The sequence below is a fragment of the Schistocerca americana genome, chromosome X, assembly GCF_021461395.2.
Source record: "Schistocerca americana isolate TAMUIC-IGC-003095 chromosome X, iqSchAmer2.1, whole genome shotgun sequence".
NCBI classification, from domain to species: domain Eukaryota; kingdom Metazoa; phylum Arthropoda; class Insecta; order Orthoptera; family Acrididae; genus Schistocerca; species Schistocerca americana.
In genome coordinates this window covers 345,400,321-345,413,390 of record NC_060130.1, presented here as the reverse complement: position 1 = coordinate 345,413,390, position 13,070 = coordinate 345,400,321, and the positions used below count along the sequence as shown (strand labels likewise).

The window sequence follows — 13,070 nt, the reverse complement described above, 5'->3', positions numbered from 1 at the left end:
ACAGATACCATCTTAGTATATATATAGTTAAGGCTCACCGGCCACTTGACCATCTTCTTCTTCTGTGCGAATGCACAAACAGAGCCCGAACTCTTACGGGAATCGGCAACGCGCTGCGAGTAATGAGTGTAATGGGCGGAGGCACTACGAATGTAGTGCGGGACAATACGTTGAGAATGTGGGTTTCGCGGGAGGCGTGCCAGAGATAAATCTCTGCAGTCGCGCTATCCTCTGTGTCCTCGGTGGCTCAGATGGATAGAGCGTCTGCCATGTAAGCAGGAGATCCCGGGTTCGAGTCCCGGTCGGGGCACACATTTTCATCTGTCCCCGTTGACGTATGTCAACGCCTGTAAGCAGCTAAGGGAGTTCATTTCATTGTAAGAAGACACGTGGCTGTCCCTCTGTGTCGCGCGTGCTGCAGTGACTAGATTCAAACACGTTTGAATTCAAACGTCGTCAGTTGCAGCGGGAGATAGGCAGCGACACAAATGTCGCTAACGTAGGACACTTCCGTAACTACACCTGCGGTTGTATTCTGTCGCTCGCTTCTGTCGCTCACGTAGGACACGGCCTAAGTGCTGGTGTAAATCTTTCAATTGGACACCACTTCAGCGACTTGCGTGTTTCCTACCCATAACAGTTATGCACCAGGGCAAAGAGAACTTAATCTTTAACGTGGAATTCGAACCACGTGTCGTATTTGGCGACTTCTCGTATCACTGAGAAATGAAGGCTAGGTTAAAACGAAGACTGCAAAAGCCATGAGGCGACCGGGATTGGATCCCATGACCTCTGTTTCCAGGCAAGCATTTTGCCGTTACAACAGTGGGTAAGACAGATTTAGCACGGAAAAGAAGAAGGCAAAGGTGGACACAGGCGATGGAACAGTAGGTTTCTTCTTCTTTTTTCTTAAAAAAAAAAAAGAAGAGAGAGATCAGAATTCACGCATCATAAGATCATGAAAACATCAGAATACGAAAAGAAAAGAGAAGCCCTTTATGTGTGGATTTCTCAACATCGAGCTAAAGAAAATCCAATAACTGGCTCGATAATTCAGGAGGAGGCATTTTTGTTTCGAAAAGAATTAGAAGAATGAGAAGAAAGTTTTTTTGATAGTTCTGGATAGCGGGATATATGGCAGATAAGATTTGGGGTGCGCCAGCTTGAAATCTGCGGTTGCCGTACGCGGTCGTCCACTCCGAGCTTTGTCATACACGTTGATGTTAGCACCACCGTTTCGTTCATAACGAGTCCGAAAAACACAACGTCGCACATTACTGATATTGATACAATCATCACGTACATAGCTGTAATTCGTCTACGTATTTCAATTGGAGCCATGTTTTCTGCTGGTAGAAAGTCGATTACTGCACGCTGTTTCTCATGCATCGACATAGCTACGTTACTTGCCGCCGAACATACACCATAAATGACAGACTGTGCATATCCCTATCTCTGCCATGTTGAAATCTGAAACGAATATCTAAGACACTTGATTCGGGGCAGAAAGCTGTGTTTTCTGTTATTAAGAGATGCGGGAACCGAAGACGACAGTTACGCTTTTTCTAAGATGTAGCTGAAATAAAGCATTGATGTTGACAATAAAACAACTTGTCGTATTGCTGTTGGAAGTGTAGTAGTACAGTTAACCCAACTTCTCCGAAATTTCTAACATTAATGCGATGATTGTGGTTTTTATATGTGGTTAGATAAAACGCGCTGATATTGTTGTTTACAAGCAAAAACATTACACTTATTAAGTTGATACTTGTTTTTGTTGCGATGTGAGTCTTTAAGTTCGCCGCTTCCACAAGAGTGGAAGACAGAATACCAGTTTGGCAGGCAGCGTTAGTTTTCTGACGATTCCTCGACAATACGTGTGAAATGTTTTGTTATGTTTTTACAAGAAATGAAATTCGTTTATATCCGTAAAGTCCGGTTTTTGCGCAAAATAAGAGTTTGCATTTTATGACTTTTGCTTTATCCAGTAGATATACAAAAACAATGTATATCCTAATACACAAGTAAACGTTGATTATTGTGAAAACTTCTGTAGTGAGTTAGAGATCCATGATATGTCATTTTAAAATCTTCGGTCTTTCATCGAGTTTCACCTATAACGACCCACATACATCTTAACTTTCAACTCGTGGTAATATCCCTGCAATGATAGTGAAATAATACCCTTTCATAAATGAGATTTTCTTTGGTTTACCTGAACTTTAGAGAGTAAAACAATACTTCCCTTAACACATACGGAGTTCATTAATTCTTTTTCTGATACAAAACACAAAATCTGATCTGAGACAAAATCCCAGCAAGAAGAAGCGCCTTAAGTGATGCAGAATTACTCAAGATTTACATTAACAAAAGACAGGCAAATTGTAGAAGTTAATCACTATTAAAATTAATCTACCTGCCACTGTATTGCTCAGTATTATTCATGCCGGCACCAGAGGTACATTTAATAAAGAAACTTTAAAAAAGTTGCTGGTTTGAATAGAGATACTGCCTCCACAGTTATACTGAGCAGTTGCTTTTTATATCCTACCGGTAGCTTAATATTTGCAATTTGTACTGTTTACATTGTATTATTACTTGCCATAATGCTTTACAATGAACACTCTTACCTGCCATGTAACGGATAGAACCTTCTAATCCTTGGCTTTTAGAAAGAGTGTTTAATTGAGTGAATTTTTTGTTTGAATTGATACGGATTCCTAATTTCTTGTTTTATATGAAATGGGAGCTTACTAAATACCATACCTTTGTAACAGAATGCATAACTCCACTCTGAACCATAGGCAAAAAGACAAAGTGTACATGAAGAGTATTTGGAATGTGATTGTGTACATCATAGTTTACCTGAAGCTTGTTTTTGTTGGCCATAACAAAATCCACTAACGAGTACATGTATTGGGAAATGATTGAATAATTCCAAGAACCTAAAAAGGCATTATGCACAATATATGGTTATATGCCTTACACAATAATTTTGCTGTTCGCCTCGAATGAATAAACGCTTTATTCGTTTAAAATTCCCTGCCTCTCAAGATAATTCATCATTAGGTAAACAGCCTATATTTAACCAGTTTCATAGAAATGCATAGCCTCTTTATGATCTGTCATAGGCTATGTGATAGTGGATAAAGGCTGCTGCCTGTTCTGGGAAACTACCAGGGAATCTTGTCATGAAACCTTTGTCTGACAAACATTTAACAAAACGTTTCTTATATTTGTATGAATTTATTATACGTTTTGTCAATAATAAAAACAAAATTAATAAGTGAAGTTACAAATATAACTACGATACTAGAAGTAAGGGTAAGTATTTCAGGCAGAGGTCAAAATTAAAGATAAGGGACAATACTCCTTATATTAATGGGCACATATGGTTCAACAACCTGCCACATATTTTAAAAACTTGTGAGGAAAAGCTGTTCCACAGAGAGTTATGAGTTGCAACACATAATATATTTAGATGAATCTATGTACCACTACTAGATGTAAATGTTATTTACATTAATTCAATACGCAACCCTAGTATGACGTTTACAAAAGGCATCATCTTGATGGTTACATGCAAAAAAATGTATATAAACAAATGAAATGAACAAATAAAATAAAGAAATGTGTTCTGGTGACTGAAACTTTACACTACATGTCCTTGTGACAAGAAGTTCAACAGAACCTTAGGTCAGCAGCGAACACAACAGAAAAAGAAATAACTTATGGTAATAGTACAAGTCCTTAATTTATCAACTTAGCTGTCAAGACAAGCAGCATTGATGGAAAACTTATATCCTTGTACTGTGAAAACTTATTACTGTACCATTGAACCAAAATCATTTAGAATCAACTTTACTTAATCCAATATTTTGCTGTTGCTGCCATACTGTGCTAAGGGGAAGAAGGAAAAATAGTTCAGTCACCATAAAAGTTAAGATGATAACACAGTTTTAAAGCACAGAAATCTTGGAAACTGATATTCTGAGTTACACATTGAAACAAATACAATACATTGATTTGTCCGCAGCTCGTGGTCGTGCGGTAGCGTTCTCGCTTCCCGTGCCCGAGTTCCCGGGTTCGATTCCCGGCGGGGTCAGGGATTTTCCCTGCCTCGTGATGACTGGGTGTTTTGTGATGTCCTTAGGTTAGTTAGGTTTAAGTAGTTCTAAGTTCTAGGGGACTGATGACCATAGATGTTACGTCCCATAGTGCTCAGAACCATTTGAACCAATACATTGATTTCTCAAATGACAGCAACAGAGCTCAGGCAACATGCAGAGGAAGCTTAACGAATGATCCTCAATTTCATTAATTTATTTCACACAAATAATAATAATAATGGCGGGTGACGAGGGCCTCCCGTCGGGTAGACCTCTCGCCTCGTGCAAGTCTTTCGATTTGACGCCACTTCGGCGACTTGCGCGTCGATTGGGATGAAATGATGGTGATTATGACAACACAACACCCAGTTACTGAGCAGAGAAAATCTCCGACCCAGCCGGGAATCGAACCCGTGCCCTTAGGATTGACAGTCTGTCGCGCTGACCACTCAGCTACCCGGGGCGGACATTTCACACAAACAAACACAAAAACTGCAGATGAGCTGTAGATGATTTGATGTCTGCAGCTGTCGGTGCCATATACAATTCTATTTTCAAAACAAACACAAAATTATTGGTTACTAACCAAAACTATTCTTGTGTGTAAACTCCCAATTTGGGCATGGTGCAGCTTTTCACTGTGGATTCTCACTTCCTGATGCAGCCTTATTTTAAAACACTCAATGAGTACAGCTTTTTTTCAACTGATCTATGTCATCATTAAGATCACGACTGTTTGAGACATCTTCACTCAGTTGAAGGAAAACATCATTACTTATGTTCTCAAAGCTGAGTTAACCAACTTCTACACAGGGTTTTTCTCGTTAAAGATGGATGTTTGTCTAATTCTTTCTAGCCTACTTTGCACAGATAATCATCATCATTGGATGTAGTAGACAGGACAGCTCTATTTTTCCTGTTCACGATACCATACATTACAACTTATTGAATTTGCCTTGTTCTTCGTTTCCTAATCAAATATAAGTGAAAGAAACTTGATGAGGTACGTAATCACAGTCGTGATTTATTACAATGGCAAAACAATTAGCACTAGTAGAGGTACCAGTCTGAATGTGTACCAAAAATCTCTTGAAAGCAGCTTCAGAATGCGGGACTAAGATCCTGCCTGCCCCCACCCCTCCCTACGTCCCTGAAACCCTCTCATCTGACTTCTCACAGCGCTGAAAACCACTTTAGCTGGTATTGACTGAGTTCATATGTCAATACGAAAGTCATTCCTGTGCAGATCTGCTTGTAATAGCGTCATACAAAGCTGAAGATGGATATAGACTGTTATACCAATGTCACCAGTTCTTGTCGAGTGAACCGCTTAACGCCATTGCTGCAACATGTCCAAGTAGGAATATCCTTACGAATGTCTCTCGTACGCGCTCCACATTCACTCCGCTTCTCTTTGCCGGGCACAAGCAACCCGTCGTAACGAATTTGTTGTGCCAGTGGTAAATGGCCTTCCTTGTTGGTGGCTTCTTACCGCACTTGGTTCTAAACATCCGTTGAACAGCTGTAGCACATTTGTTTTTGTCGAACTCCAACACACAGTAAGCTCGCTCCGCACCTGAAAAAAATGTGTGTGAAATATTATGGGACGCGACTGCTAAGGTCATCAGTCCCTAAGTTTACACACTACTTAACCTAAATTATCCTAAGGACAAACACACACACGCATGCCCGAGGGACGACTCGAACCTCCGCCGGGACTAGCCTCCGCTGGCCGTGCGGTTCTAGGCGCTACAGTCTGGAACCGAGCGACCGCTACGGTCGCAGGCTCGAATCCTGCCTCGGGCATGGATGTGTGTGATGTCCTTAGGTTCGTTAGGTTTAATTAGTTCTAAGTTCTAGGCGACTGATGACCTCAGAAGTTAAGTCGCATAGTGCTCAGAGCCATTTGAACCATTTGAACTAGCCTCCGCACGTGAACTCGCCATGTTTGCGACTAGCGCTGTCTATCGGCAAATTACCAAAGTACGCTGCGGCGGTATACATGAAAAAAAACTTTCAGGGTTTCTCTTGAAAATGACCTGTGTATGATATCTGTACAATGTTGGGTTCTTGTGCAATAAATAATTGAAAGTGTTCCTGGACTTTATGTAACCCTATATTTTGATCACGAAAGTGCTTAGCTATGGCATAGAACACTTTACATAAAATTGGAACTGTTGCACTGTGAACTGCGAAATAGAATTAGGCACTCTGTGAGATCAAGAGAGAAACACCATACTGTTGGAGATATACTCTGTAACTTCTTTACAGCATTATAGTGAGGCGTCACTTTGTCAGTGTAAAGAAATCAAATAATTGTACTCGGTGAGAAATTCAATGTATTTATATAACAGATTACTTAGACCTATTTGCCGGCCGAAGTGGCCGTGCGGTTAAAGGCGCTGCAGTCTGGAACCGCAAGACCGCTACGGTCGCAGGTTCGAATCCTGCCTCGGGCATGGATGTTTGTGATGTCCTTAGGTTAGTTAGGTTTAACTAGTTCTAAGTTCTAGGGGACTAATGACCTCAGCAGTTGAGTCCCATAGTGCTCAGAGCCATTTGAACCATTTTTTGAACTTAGACCTATTTCTTGAATATTTCTCATATTCTTCCGATGCTACTGGTAATGAATCACCAGTTGCAAAATCTTCTACTTGAGACAGTTCCTTCAAACTTCTAGAAGATTCCCTTGCAGATGTTCCAGTTGACTGAAGTCCGCCATATTTTTAGTGAGGTTTAGCAAACAGATTCGACAAAGAAAACGAAGAATTTTTAAAAGACATTCTTTTCACTGTTTCCAGTCGTGCTACTGAATCGGGAATGTGAAGTGCATTGCGAAAGTCCTCCATGTCTTCGTCCTCATCCACTTCTCAAACCTGCAATTTTGAGGTGCAGGATCGAGTGTGGTTCCCCGGTCGCATGGCGATGTTTTTTGCGTATCTTCCACATGTATACTCTACGTGAATACGGACGGACCTCTGGGGCCGTCGTAGTGTACGACTGTGTACGGTTTGCGAACGAGGTCTTGTTCCGCGCTGCTATGCCTGTCGTCGCCTCCATGAGGTAATACGCATTTTCGGTTTCTCCTTCTCTTTCTACTAATGCTTGATCCCGGTGATTTTATTTCATTAATTTTTAACATTTTTCCATATAGATTGCCTTTTCGCATATTTTATGCGGTATCATGCCTTCTTGACGCATGCCTTTCGGCGGACAATTTCTGATCTTTTAAAGTGAGTTAAACTGCCTTTCCCTATATAATTATAATTCGGTCTGTTTTTGAAGCTCATTTTGCTTTTATAGTAGTCCAGAATAGGACCACGACGGATTTATTGTAATATCGTCGTCCCCTTATATTTTCAGATAACTTGATGATGCCCTATCCGAGCGAAACGCTTTGTTCTTAAGTTAATATAGAACATTCTGCAACCTACGGCTGTTTATCAAATTGTAGCAATAGACGGTTGCTATACCACCACGCTAGAATGGAATGAAATAATTTTTATCTACTACCGCATGTATAATAGCAATGCGACCAGTCATTTTATTGTTAAAATTAGTGTTCGATTTGAGCTATAAATGAGAAGAACTGTAACTTGTAACTGTCAGCTCCTCTTCGAGCACGTAATAACGGAAACTGTGATTCTTGCCCTGAATCAAGTGACTTAGGTGTTGGTTTCAGTATGATAACATGATGCGCAGTCTATGTTATATATGGCATATGTCACCGAGTCTCGCACTACAATTTGGAGCCCTCTAGCGGCAGTGGGTTGCAATTTGCGTCAGCGAAGCTAGAAAGTCGACCAAGTAATAAGCATGACATATAATACCTCAACCGATATTGAGAAGAGAATAAAAAATTTTGAGGCTTTATTTTCCAGCTCGCTCTCGTACATCATTTATATCTCCATATTCGTCAAGGCTAAAACAAAAGAGTAGAATAAAAACGGCTCAATATGGATCCCCGAGACTACATAATGTCTCTAATTTTCGTTCATAATCTTTCATCATCCAGTATGGTGAATGTGGTGTCACCGCCAGACATCACACTTGCTAGATGGTAGCCTTTAAATCGGCCGCGGTCCGTTAGTATACGTCGGACCCGCGTGTCGCCACTATCAGTGATTGCAGACCGACCGCCGCCACACGGCAGGTCTGGAGAGTCTTCATAGCACTCGCCCCAGTTGTACAGCCGACTTTGCTAGCGATGGTTCACTGACAAAATACGTTCTCATTTGCCGAGACGATAGTTAGCATAGCCTTCAGCTACGTCATTTGCTACGACCTAGCAAGGCGCCATTATCAGTTGCTATCGATATTGTAAACACTGTACAGACAAGATCTACGTTCAACATTAATGGACTAAAGTTAAGTATTCCACCAGCTACATCTTTTTTTTTCTAGTCTAACTTCCTTGTCCTGTTCCAGACCTCACGCCAGCCGGCGTGAGCTAAAACTCGTGCCTTTCGGCTTCCTCTCATAGTGGGTTGGCTCTCTTGCCAATCCACAACAGCGAAAAAATTACTAGAACTGACTCAAAGATAAGCAGTAAAGAGCTTGTTGTGAGGCTGATGAAAAGTGGTAGATACAAGCTTTCATAGCTAAATCGGATTAGCAGCTTCAAATCCGATTTGAACCGGAGTTCCAGCGTTTGTGGCGTCCTGACACGTATAGTTTTGATGCTACGAATTGAAAGTGGATCCTCTTTCACTGCACTGTGCAATGCTATGTGAATTAATGCTAATAAACCGATCAAATGATTGCGCTACTGAGAACAGATGAAGGGCTACGCTAAATCGCAAATCGCTGTAACTTCATTGTCAGTACGAGGCAAATGTGTTACATTGCATTCGGGTGACGTTGGGAAGAGGAACGAATTACTGACACGGGATGGGTATATGGAGGGCTTCTGTTCCTTTTTCTCGAATGCGCTTCAGGATTAATTTAAATGCGTACCAGAATACCTAGAGCGGATAAAGGTCAGCCAAGGAATATTATTTTGCTTGTTTGGTCGCAAGAACTGAAAGGATACGTGGCAGCAGTTGAGTATAATCTAATTCCTATTAAAAATATTTCATTGTATTTATAAGTCACCCAAATAACTCAGTTATCGATCGGTGGTAGCTAGAAAACAATATAAAAATACATTCTTGATATTTTGTTTTATTTGGTAAGAGAAGGAAAAATGAATCGTTACCGTAAGTACTATTACAGTAGTTGCATCAAGGGAGGCACCTATATCGCATCCGTCACACAGTATGACAATTCATGTCAAACACATACCACTCTTTGTGTCGAAAGGAAAGGTTTCGTTTCGACGGAGAGAGTAGACTGCGTTTGACACGGATTATCAAACTGTGTGGGAGATACATTATAGGCTCCTCTCTTGATGGAACGACAGTTGCGGTACTTTCGGCATTCGATTGATGAAGCACGCGTAAAAGGTACATGAGAGGTAGTAAGCATTTTCACAAAATCGATTATACATAAATGAGATGAACTTTAAAATAAAATTAAAAGATCCGGCTGTAAGGAAACGAAAATTCCCTGACATATGGAGACACTGGTGCTTGAAGACCGACGTATTACTATCGAGACGACAGTTGAAAAAGTGAAAACCAGTCATGGATCAGTTATCAATATCTTGTACGGCGTTTTGAACATGATAAACGCCGCTGTCCGCTATGCTCAGTGATCTCTCACACCCGTTTTCAGAATGAAAAAAGAAGGAAACGCCGAACGGAGACGGCATAGGAGGTGTTGCAGCGGTGTTAGACCAATACAGATGACTTGTTCAGCCATCTAACCACAATGGATGAGTGCTGGATGTATCATTATGGCCCCACGTCAAAGGAGCAAAGCTAGCTGTGGAAACATGTGGATACATCACCGTCCGAAAAAGTGAAGCCACAACCGCTCTTGGACAAGGTGATGCTAAATGTTCTTGGTGCTGGCATGGAGTAGCGCTAACAGGTTTTGCTTTTAAGAGCCAAAGATTCACAGGAGAAGACTACCGAAGTCTCCAGACGAAGTTACGGAAAGCTGTAAAGACGATGCGTCACGGAAATCTGTGCAAAGCAGTGCTTTTGTCCTCATAATGTGTCCACTGATGCTGCACAGGACACAGTCGCACATACTGTTTCTTCGGGCTATCAGATTTTCCATCACCACCGTATTCTCCTGACGTGGTGACCAGACGTAACGCTTATGGCAAATTAGAATGAATCAAACAGTAATACAGTGCAATATGTAGCAAGCCCTACTACTGGGGAGCCTATTACGAGGGAGCGTCTTGGAGGCGAGTTACGGCTTTAAATCCACCTGGAGACAGCTTGTTCGATTACTATTGGATGAGGGAATCCGACCCGCATGAAGTAGAGAGGAATTTCCTGGCCCCCTGATTGACCGAAAGGTTTGAAATAGCAGCTCCCTAATCATTGCTGGTTGGTGCTCTGTAGCGTCTGTTGCTGTGTGCGGTCGCTCATGTAAGGTCACTGTTGAGAAGTATTGAATTATCAGAGTCAGGTGGCGAATGCCAGAGTGAACTGTTACGTATGTAACGGACCTAGTAAGTTGGGGTCGCATATGTTTGATTATTTCCATTGCAAGTGTTTACTACATCACAATGGTGCATTATAAGAGTCGTGTGTGAGCTGCTGTCCAGAGCGGATGTGTATGTGATACCTGAAGCCAATTAGAGTCACGAGTGTATGGTTTAGTTAGTAGTATCAGTGGTAGTGTGAATAAATCGCTTCAGTGCTCAGAATATCTATGAAAACAATGTTGTTAAGCATTATTGGGTTTGTGTGTCAGTATTTTACGCACGTGACAGATTGTGTAATGATTTGGTGGTAAGGATATTGTGGCAATATTTACAGCACCGAATAAAACGAAGCAGTGTTCCTTGATCCTCATTTTCCTAATTATGACCGTTAAAGCACTAAATTATAAACGAAGCCACGGCCGGCTGTATCTTCTGTGGTGGAGGTGATATCATCATCTTTAGGTGACGTCAAGTGTGAACTAGAAACATTGCTATGTGTACCTGTTGTGTAAGTCCAAAATACCTCGTGTGTACAGTCACTCTATTACAACAAGGTTCTGGGGCACCTCTTTCGAAGAAACAAACGTGTTTTACAGTGATTTCTTCGTCCTCGTGTGTGGCAGACATTCCTAATAATTTCGTGGTGGAATACTTCCATAACAGCCAAAATGCTAACTTCTGCAACCAAGGTCTCCGCAAATCAATACTCTAATTTTAAAACAGACTCGTTTCTCATCATAGAGAAGGATCGTAGTTATGATTCACGAAACATTAAAATAATTAACAAAGTCTAAATCTCGATGATCGAATGGGGATCTGAATCGCCAGCTGCCCAGTACATACCACTGTGGCATGCAGTCGATGACACGGACTGCAGAAAACCTTACTGCCGATTGCTTGCTCATCTTGTGCCTCATACTTGGTAAAGCTTACTGCTTTTGCCTTGGTGTCTGCTATACCCATTTGGTAATTTGCAGGTCTGAATTCATGTTGTGTGTAACTATTCTAGCTCCACTATGACTCCACCACTTAGAGGCGTGTTCAAGTGCTGGAGGTGGGAAGGAATGTAGTCCAGGTGCAGATCCAATGAGGGTGTCACGGGGTCATGAGTAGGGTATTAGTGGGCACTCGAGAACAGCAATGTCATAATTCCTGTAAATCGCTGATGTCAGTATCAGCATTAGCATTCCAGGAATTCTCTCCTTCTCCCCTATTACCATGAATTCCCTCCCACCTTCATCCACTCTCTCTCCCTGTTGGCAATGACATTCCATGTGTGCATCAGCGTCATCATGCTCTCAGCCAGTTGCGTTAGTACCCTGTAGCAGTGACATCTCAGCCAATGCCATGGAAACTCAGCTCCCCACTCCTTGCGTTATTTTAATTTTTATAATTCGCTTTCTTAAGTATCATTATTCGTTCTCTGTCTGTATGTATGTCCAGGTCTCGTGCTCAATTGTGAAAGATGCTTGTACTGAGCAAAAAAGACTTTAACAAGTCTATTTGTCGTATACACCCATCAGAGAATAGTATTCATAGCTTTCTGCATCAAGACTGGAAAGGCATGATAATAGAGGAACATATGACAGCAGACAACAGCAATATTGTTCAACAAATAGTGACAATGCAGAAGAATGGGAAGAAGATGTATTATCTCATTGGTTTCTGTAACACAATGTGATGCATTTGTTGGAATCGTATCCCCTTTGTAAAATGTCTGCCTAGTCTCCCGCCATGCAAGAAGTGGTCGAGAGTTGAGCTGGAAATACCTATCAGTAAATATTCGTCCATCTGTAATGATTGTTATTATTATTATTATTATTATATTATTATGAGTATTGTTATATTATTATGTGTATATCACATTATGATGTCACCGCCAGACACCACACTTGCTAGGTGGTAGGCTTTAAATTGTCCGCTGTCCGTTAGTATACGTCGGACCCGCGTGTCGCCACTATCAGTGACTGCAGACCGAGCGCCGCCACACGGCAGGTCTAGTCTAGAGAGACTTCCTAGCACTCGCCCAGTTGTACAGCCAACTTTGCTAGCGGTGATTCACTGCCTACATACGCTCTCATTTGCAGAGACGACAGTTTGCATAGCCTTCAGCTACGTCATTTGCTATGACCTAGCAAGGCACCATATTTAGTTACTATAAGTACTATCTTCTGAACAGATAATATTGTGACTCATGTACCATCAAGAGCGACGTTCATCATTAATGGATTAAAGTTAAGTATCAAACTAATTGCGTCCGCTTTCTGAATTCTAATTCCTTGTCATGTTCCAGACCTCACATCAGTATAGTTCTTCCCTCCTCACGCCAGCCTGCATGAGCTAAAACGCATGCATTTCGGCCTCCTCTAGTAACACAGTGTTGGCTCTTCTGCCAACACAACATTGGTGACGAGTGT

The 13,070-nt window shown here is 41.5% G+C and overlaps 1 non-coding gene across 1 annotated transcript; it reads left to right on the top strand.

The window, feature by feature from the left end:
• The first annotated feature begins 236 nt into the window (after positions 1-236).
• Positions 237-310, top strand: Trnat-ugu. Its single transcript has one exon. It is a non-coding gene; the product is annotated as a tRNA-Thr (tRNA).
• Positions 311-13,070: the final 12,760 nt, after the last annotated feature.